This window comes from Saccostrea cucullata, unplaced genomic scaffold, assembly GCF_032062105.1.
Source record: "Saccostrea cucullata isolate Sc308-1 unplaced genomic scaffold, CSIRO_AGI_Scuc_v1 ctg345, whole genome shotgun sequence".
In the NCBI taxonomy this organism is placed as follows: Eukaryota; Metazoa; Mollusca; class Bivalvia; order Ostreida; family Ostreidae; genus Saccostrea; species Saccostrea cuccullata.
The window spans coordinates 205660-215148 of record NW_026923192.1 but is presented as its reverse complement, the minus strand read 5'-3'; the positions used below and the strand labels follow the sequence as shown (position 1 = coordinate 215148).

Sequence of the window (9489 nt, the reverse complement as noted above, 5' to 3'; positions counted from 1 at the left end):
AATGAATGAACCCGTCTTTCCCTTTTCGATATATCGGAAGTAATGAAATTAAATGTAAAAATAACGAAAAATGTCCAGTCAAACAGTACAAATAGATAACAAAGCAAACACGGACCTCTTAAACATCAGAGATTGGATCAGGTGCCATTGAGGATAACCATCCCCTGGAAGAAGTGGAAGGAATGTATCAACATTGTGTTATTGTTCCATCAGACATGACTTACATAAATATTGTCTTTGTTTGTAAGGCTCATTACTTCAGCTGTATGAAATGTAGATAAAATGGACACCGTGTGTTACTTGTCATGATCAGGCAAACGGATAAAATTGCAGACAATTCAGTGTGAAAAAAGGTCTAACAATTGTTCAGAGAAGGTCACTCTGGCATTCTAGTTAAGTTAGTTTTTACTTGCTGACAATATCATTGTGTCGACCATAGGACTTGCAAAATTAGGAATTATGAATTTTAAAACTTTGTTTTCATTTTACGTTGGGATATCCAGCTTATATGCACATACTAGTAGTTCATTTTTAAGGGGGTAAATGTTCATTGTCAATAAATGCAAAGACCTTAAAGAAAAATTAAAAATCACGAGTATTTTTTTTAAGTCAAGGACAGCATATTGTAAATTTTTTCACCTTATACATCCATTTCAGGAAACTAAAAAAAGGCTTTCATGAGAAGTAATTCTTCGATAAAATCGGATGTCGTTCTTGGCATACCTATTGACGAAGCATTTTAGAACACTGTCTTTGTTTGTAAGGCTCATTACGAGTATTTGCATTGTATTTTGAAGGAACTAGGATTTAATTTTACAGTTGGTAATCCAACTTATACCCATAGCTCCCTTTCCAAGGAGGAAATTCTTCACAATCATATGTCAGTTTTCAATATTTCTAATATTGCAAACAACCACTATATGGATTTAAATTACCATATCTATATTGAATTCCGAAACTCCATAAACCCTTACAAACAAAAAAGCGGGTTCCTGAAAATGTTCTACCAAGCCTCTTTCTTTATTCCTCACTAACATTTAAACAGTTTTGAAATTAAAACTTAAGGAGTACTGTGCAACAATATATTCGAAGGGTTGTGTAAATCAGATGTGGATGCTTAAAAATTCTTAGGAACTTTGGAAAATTTGAAATCACAGAATTTTACCAAAACCAATAGCTTAAAAACCTATGACTTATTCAACTTCATATACAACCATTCCCCAAGATAAATTAAAGTCCAGGCTTTTTGGCATAATTGACAGCTGCTTTTTCAATAAAAATGGATCTCGGAAAATTATATACTCAGTACCTTGTCATTGGTTATTTGTTAAATTACTTTGTTAAAAACAATCTGGTTGTACACAGAGGTACTCTGAAGTTGATATTAAAAAGATTCCCGAGTTTCTGACTGATAATATCTACATGTATGTGGTTTTTGGAGACCAAGTCTTCCAAGTCTTCCAAGAATTTTATTATATAAAAGATAGAAATTTACCGTAATTTTTTTTAACAACTTACCTTTAGAAAACAGAGTGAAGAAAATGACAATTGTTATAAGAAAGAAAACATATATTCCCTGGCGTCTTCTGTACGGGGTTAGAACTTTACACACGCTCTTCATGTTGTCGACTGCCTGAAAAATACATACTAGTATATTCTTGTGACAAGTATGAAAAATCGAGAGGAAAAATTTGCTTGTCTCATTTTTTCTCGATAGGTTTGTAAAATCTGTTTCTTTTCATTTCGTGAAATAATATTTTATTGTTTCGCTAACTTTTTGGTGCTGTTGTGTCCTCTGCAGAGAAGAGAGATACTAAAGAATCACCTACCGTTAACCCGGAGTCTGTTTGTCCGTCCCTCTGTCAACCCTACTGCCTTTATTACTGTAAAAAAGTATAATATTTTTTTTAATTATTTGGCTAATATACCATGATTATTGAGTTCATAGTTCATAACCTTTCATATGGACATTTCACCTACTGTTTAAAGTAGTTCATGAAATCGATATACAGCATGTGTTAGGACAATTAGGAGGTAAGTATATGTTTTTAGAATGTGCACTGTTTGTTGTACGCCAAATACCAGTGTAACAGTCCATTTGACGTCAACCGTTGATGTTTTTCCATGGTAATTGCCATTCATATGATAAATGCTTTTTCAAAGCAGTATTTATTTTCGTAGACTTTTTTATTTAATTTCTGTGAAGTATTCTAGTTAATATGCAAATAAATAGCTGAACACTGTCAGATTTATTAAAGATGCTATAACAGGGGTATCGCGCTATTCCATGAACACTATAGTTTTCATCTGGTGTTTTCAGATCATTGCACTTCATAGATCCGCCTCACATAATTTATGAAATTTTTGCCTGTATAACACACACCTTTTAACATTAAATATAACAAATTAATGAATGTAGTAGTACATGCCTTTTACTGAAGACTAAAAGATTGAATTATGAGAACCAGACAGGAGACACTTAGAGAGAGAATTAACGTTTTCGCCAACCAAAGGAGCATTTAGAGTCAGATAAAAATTCATATTTTCAATTGCAAACCACAAGAGGAACAAGAAAGGTTTAAAATGTCATATCTTCATTCATTTCCATATCAGTTTTAAATTTATGGCGGTTAATATGCAGTAAGAATTTAATGTTGCATTCCGTCTTGAATCTTGACAAATTAAGGAGGGGTGGTAACATATGCAGTCCACAGGTGCCCATATACATCGAGCTGTATATCGTTTTTAGAATCACTTCCCTGATATAAAAATTAAAAAGTAGAAGACCTATCAATTCTTAAATCTTGCGCTGCTCTAACTTTCCATAAAATATGACATTTCTTATGCTTTACCTTTTGCAATAAAATTTAAGTTGATTTCAAAATATTTTGATCTTAAAAGCCTACAGTACATTCTGAATGGGAAATTTTCGTTTTCAGAAATTTGATATCTTTAAATTTTTTTAAGATAATGATTGTCCAAATAACATTGTGTATAAAAAGATGCTGTATTATCATATGATTATCATATTGTGGTTTTTGTCGAAATTCCGATGAGTGTAATTGTGACCCCTTATTAACCGACCTGTTTTCATACCATTATGAAGCAGAACATACTCAAAAACTTCTTCCCGAGAAGAAGAAAACTCTATCTGAAGTCTCCAATTCAACATTAATATTTTTAAAAAAGTAATAGATTACAATAATTATATATTAATTCATACCTTGACTCCCATGAATTCGAAATAAAAGACATAACTTGGGTTGCCACATTAGTTTTATGTTCAGATGAATAGTTAAATGAAGAAAATAGTAAACCAACAGCAAAATTAATTGAAAAATAGTTCCATTGTCTACTTCACTTTTTTACATAGAAAAAGTCCAGTTTCATCTACTCATCAATTCTGATTCCCTTTCCTTCACAATATTAAGCCGTTTAGTGTGGAGCATTTTCAAAACTAAGGAATGCTACTGACAGATAAGTTAATGTTACAGGTGTTTCAATAGTATATCCCCGAGGCAGCAAACATTATATAACCTTTATTATGTCCTTTTTGCAAATAAAACTTATTGCTAGATCATTCACATGTATCGATAAATCGTTGATTTTCATGCTAATTTTGGCAAGAGATTACTTTGTTTAATTAATTGATACACAGTTTGCAAGATCTTAGTGCAGGAATTTTTTCTTCTCATTGGCATTTGATAACACCTCTGGAGTTTCCAGAGTTCCAATCATCCTGATTTTGATTCATTTTGTCGAAATAATTTCATTATCTAATTTTAAAAAAATATCAACAATTGCTGTTGAAAGTAATTCGGTTTAAATAAAAAGTAACTCTCTTCTTTCAATGACGTAACTAGTTGATATACAACCTTAGTGGTTATTCTGATGGTTTAAATCAGGGAAGTTGTTTTCAAAATGTGTCCAAATAATTGGGCCCTTAAATATGATATATCTGCTCCCATTCAATGAATGTTGGCAACAAATGACTCTAATTTGTTCCGAATCTCTTTAATTTGTCATGCTTTTTCAAGATTTCTGTATTTAATTGGACTTTGATTCAGCTATTGGAAATATTCTAAAGGAAAATGATCATTTTCTTAAAAGACACTAATGAAAATGTAATATATACGATTTTCCTTTTTAAAAACAGCAATAAAAATGTTTGGATAGATTTATTGAGGTAACTTGATGTAATGTAGCATAAAGCCTTTATTGCTTATTTACTGTCATGAAATGTTGATTTCACAAACCTAATTTTAAACATTCCAAAAAAACATTTAGAATCTATATAGCAAAAATAAAGAACACTACTAAGTTAAGCCGTGTTCGGAAGCTGATTAAATTAAGATATCGTTTTTATGACATTAGTCTAAATAAGCACGGTGTTCTCCTAGTGTTAAAAGAACATTTTTTAAAAAATATATTAAATATAGATAAAAAGCTTCAGATGAGGCATAAGGTCTGATTATGTGACATAATTGGAATGCATTTGGTTTTTATTCTTGGAATACAATTCCCCCTTAAAAGTATAAAAACTTTAACGTTTCTCCAATTAAATTGGAAGTCTGAAAAGAGAAATCGAAACATTAAGGAAAGTTGCGTACTTTAGAATTGGGTTCATTTTAGTAAAAACTAATTTCTAGTCTTCGGTATATTGATGTCAAACTCTTTGTAATAAGCATGCTTTGTTTCAGAAAAGTCAAATTTATTTCAGTCATATTTGCACAAATTTGCCTCAAGGTGCATATATGCATTCATTAAAAGTAAAGGGTTATAAATCAAAAAATAATGTAAAATGTATGACTAAGACCAGCTGTTACTATCAAAACAAATAATCCAATATAAATAGCTTTTTGAAGCTGGTGATTAGAAATGAAAAATTAACTCTTCTTTAAATTCTGCAAATCTTTGAATTAAAATTATCTTTATCAGAAATGAACCTGAAGATAGAAACTAGCAACTGATGCTTCCCTCATAATGACAAAACAATTTTTTTTCAGTGCATTCGCCAAAACTAGTAAATTCTTGTTATATTTCTCATTTGTATCATATTTTTTTTCCATAGTAAAAAATGAAAAGAAGAAAACATTTGCTCACAGTGGCCTTGAACTCGACATTTAGATATATCGACGACGTGTTATCAATTAACAATGGTTATTTTCATTCTTATGCCGATACGATATATCCCGTGAGCTTGAAATAAAAGAAACCACACAGTCTGAAACATCTGTTTTATACTTGGATACTAGTATTTTATTAGAAAGAGATGTTAATGGTAATCTTATACCCAAGCTTTATGATAAACGTGATGACTTTTACTTTTCAATCGTCAGCTTCCCTTACTTACACGAATGCAGCAATATGCCTTCATCACATGCATACGGAGATTATATCTCTTCGATACGCAAGATCATGCTCTACGTATGTACAAATTCTAAAACCAGGTTCGTTATTGACAAACAGGTTGATGAAACAAGAACATCAGCAGTCTCGTTTCAAGTCATCATTTCGTAAGTTGCATGGTCGATCCAATGACATTATCAGCAAAAACACACTATCATTAAGTCAAATGCTGACCGACTTTTTTCATTCAAATTGTTCGGCCATTATTTACACACTGGATTGTCGACGGATTTTTCTGTTATTTCCCGATCATGACAAGGAGCACACAGCGGGTGTGACCGGTCGGCAGTGAATGCTCACTCATCCATGGCACCTGATCCCATCTCTGATGCTTTTGAGGCCTGTGTATGCTCTGCTCCAAAGTTTGTATTGTTTATTGGACTTCTAAACTTGCGTTATTTCCATATAATTCATCAACTACATAATTGTTTCAAGATTTGATGAATATGCACTTGCAGCTTAAGGCAAAATGCTCAATATGACCATTGTATTTGTACTTTACTTATCTAATCAAAGTATGGTTAGTACTTTTCAACCATATCGACATATCGAAAACTATCAATCACTCTATCACTCTGAACCTAATACGTCTTTTGATTCGAAATGCAACTTTCTCTACAATAGTTAAGATTTCTTCAATTTACAGGTACAAAAACCAATCTAAAACTTAAAAATGAATGGACAACAGATTGAATCTTTTCAAATTAACCATCAACACATTGTAGCTACATAAATTTCTTACCATGGAAAAACTAGGAGAGTATATCCAAATCAAGCAGTAGCGTAGGATTAACAGATGTGTAATTCATCAATCCTTGTGAAGTTACAACACTGTCTTAATTAAAATTCAGGTGTTGGATATTTATACCAAAATAGCAAACGTTCATAAATTAACCAAGCGAAACGCCGGGAAATGTAAACAAGAAAGCTGTTACAGACAGAAGTCGTTCTTAATGCATTAAAATGTTACCTAACGAACTTATCTATTGGAGAGTGACTGATTTAGCATGTAAGACTTTTGAGTGTATGAATTTCAAAATGACCCGTAACAATAAGATTTTACAGTAATTTTTTTTTAAACAAAACAACATTATTTTGTGTTTTATTTAATGTAATGATTATATAGATTTCTGTGTGTTTTTTTAACATTGATATATCCTGTATTGCTCCTTGCTCATCTCTATTTTAAAATTGAAAGCATGTCCAATTTTCCAAAATAAACACGATTGAGTCAAATGCAATACTTTTTGTAATTATTTGTGAATTATATTATAATGTATGCTAATAAAAATGTGACCTTTTCACGCTATAATCTTTATTCATAATGAAAGCTAATTAATCGAGCCATTCATTCCTAACCGATGATTTTGGATTTTCTGTTCCCAATTTGTGTAGCTTCAATTGCTCCAATGGACTTTGAGCTTTGTTACTGTTGGTTGTTTTCATATTTCATGCACGTAGCTAAGAAAATTAATGTACAAAAAAAAAATGAAATAATTTAATATGCAGCGCTAAAAAGTTAGTTTATACACATCTAAAGACAGAAAGAAAAATTACAACACAATCTACCACATGCACATTTTTGTATCATTTATTAAAGGATGTCCAAAATAATTTATTTTAAGTCAAATTTTACCAAAATTCTCGATATCAATTTCTTTCGATTAATCCAAATAATATGCAATAGATGTTTACGTACCTTTTTCTGAAACGCTTCAGGAGCCTAAGAAATTTCTGACCACTGCTCTGCACATTTTATTGAATATCTGGCTTTCTAGTACCCCAAAGCTAATATTGGCGGCGCAAGGAAATGCTTGAAGGGCTGCATTTCATTTCCGGAATTTTGGGTAATTATCAATTTTTCATTTCCGACATTTTTTAGTTTTCATTTCCGACATTTTTTTGTTTTCATTTCCGATATTTTCAAATACATATGTAGTATACTTATAGTAACAATTTTGATAACTTTAGTTATGAAAAATTGAAAGGAATAAATCATAAATAAATCATTGAAATCCAATTTTGTAAATCTATCGGTTAATTGGACATTAGTATGGTGCTGTCACTGACATTTAATTTAGTGCACATAAAATGTGGTGAAAAAGTTTTATGCTCATTGGAGACTTTTACCTAGATTTAGTGCTACATGTATGCATATATATGTATAGATTTTTTTAATTATCTTTTATTAATATTTTGGTAAATACTTTTAAAATTCCATTTTCTTTGACTTAGAAAACATTGAATTGCTGCACAGGTAAATTCCGGAAATGAAAAAAAAATTATGTCGGAAATGAAAACAAAAAATGTCGGAAATGAAATAAAAAAATGTCGGAAATGCTATGCATATTTCCGGAAATGAAATGCAGCGGATTGAAGCCTTTCCTTTTTTTTTTGGCCATATTTTGGAGGCCACCTTTTTTGCCAGTTTATATATGTTATGTAATATTTAGTCAAAAACTGGGAGGCCAATTTTGTTATTGCAGAATTGTTTAATATTTTTTCTCAGGAATTGTGTTTCAATGTTACATTGTCTCCCAGTTTCTTTTTTATTCAGTTTAATGTATTATATTATACCGGTATGTTGTCATTTCATAATAAATGACATTTTTGGAACAAACATGTCTTGTTTTATTTGACAAAAAACAGGCTCAGTGTTGTCAGAGGAGTGTTTAATCCAAGGACTGCAAGCTGAACTTAATAATATTTATTTACAGATACATTTCAAACTAATAATGAATCATATGGAGATAACGAACAGTATTCACGATCAAAAGTTCATAAAACAATACAAAATAGGGACACAGCAAACACAGACCTACAAAACATCAGAGGTGAGATAAGGTGTCGTGGAGGAGTTAACATCCCTGCCGACCGGTCACACCCGCTCCTTGTGCTTCTTGTCATGATCGGGAATTAACAGAAAAATCCGTCGTCAATTCAGTGTATAAATAATGGCCTAACAATTAGTATGAAAAACGCCAGTCAGCATTTGACTCAATGATAAATTATATTTGCTGACAAGGCCATTGTATCGACCATAGAACCTACGAAATGATGACTTTAAACGAGACTACTGATATTCTTGTTTCCTCACCTTGTTTGTCGATAATTTACCTCGTTTTAGAAATTGTTCATACGTACAGCATGCTCCTCGAACCAACTGAGACATGTAAACTCCTTATGCAGGTGATGAAGGGATATTGCTGCAAAAGTAAGGGAAGTTGACGATAGAAAAGTTAAAGTCATCACGTTTATCATGGAGCTTGGTTGTAAGACTACCATTAACGTCTTCTTCTAGTAAAATATCCAAATATTTAACAGATGTGTCAGACTCTGTAGTATCTTTTTTCTCAATCTCACCATGATATATCGCATCGACATAATGGAAATTACCATTGTTAATTGACAATACATCGTCGATATATCTAAATGTCGAGTTGAAGGCCACAGTAGGTGTTTTCTTTTTTTCACGCATAAGATTTTGCACAAATTCTGCTTCATATGAATACAAAATTAGGTCTGCTTATAACGGAGCGCAATTGGTATCCATGGGATTTCCAATGGATTATTGGAAAACCTGGTCTCCAAAACAACACAGATATAATCAATTAGAAACTCAAGCATCTCTTTGATGTCAAATTCAAAGTACTTGTGAGTACAATCAGAATGCTTCTTAACAAAATAATTATGCAAATGACCAATGACAAGGTAAGTAAATTTACGAGTTGCATTTTTATTGGAAAAAACACCTGTCAATGATATAAAAAAAAAAGTCTGGACTTTAATTTACCGTGTGGAATGGTTGTGTATAAAATTGAAAAGTTGTAAGTTTTGAACTGTTGTTTTTGGTAAAATCTTGTGATTTCAAAAGTGCCTTGCAATTTTAAGTATCCACATCTGATTTACACCACTTCTTGAATTTGTTGTTGCACAGTACTCTTTTATTTCTCCTTTACTACTGTTAATATCTTAGTGAGGAGTAAAGAAAGAGGCTTGGTTGAACATTTACTGGAACCCGCTGTGTATGGATTTTTATGAAGTTTCGGAATCCAATATATGGTAGTTCAAATTCATTTT

General features: G+C 31.6%; 1 long non-coding RNA gene across 1 annotated transcript; it reads right to left on the bottom strand.

Annotated features, from left to right (window-relative positions):
* Positions 1-1224: 1224 nt before the first annotated feature.
* On the bottom strand, positions 1225-6281 carry LOC134263401 (uncharacterized). Its single transcript, XR_009991254.1, has 3 exons — positions 6152-6281; positions 1775-1883; positions 1225-1633 (listed from the first exon to the last, which is right to left on the bottom strand). It is a non-coding gene; the product is annotated as an uncharacterized LOC134263401 (long non-coding RNA).
* Positions 6282-9489: the final 3208 nt, after the last annotated feature.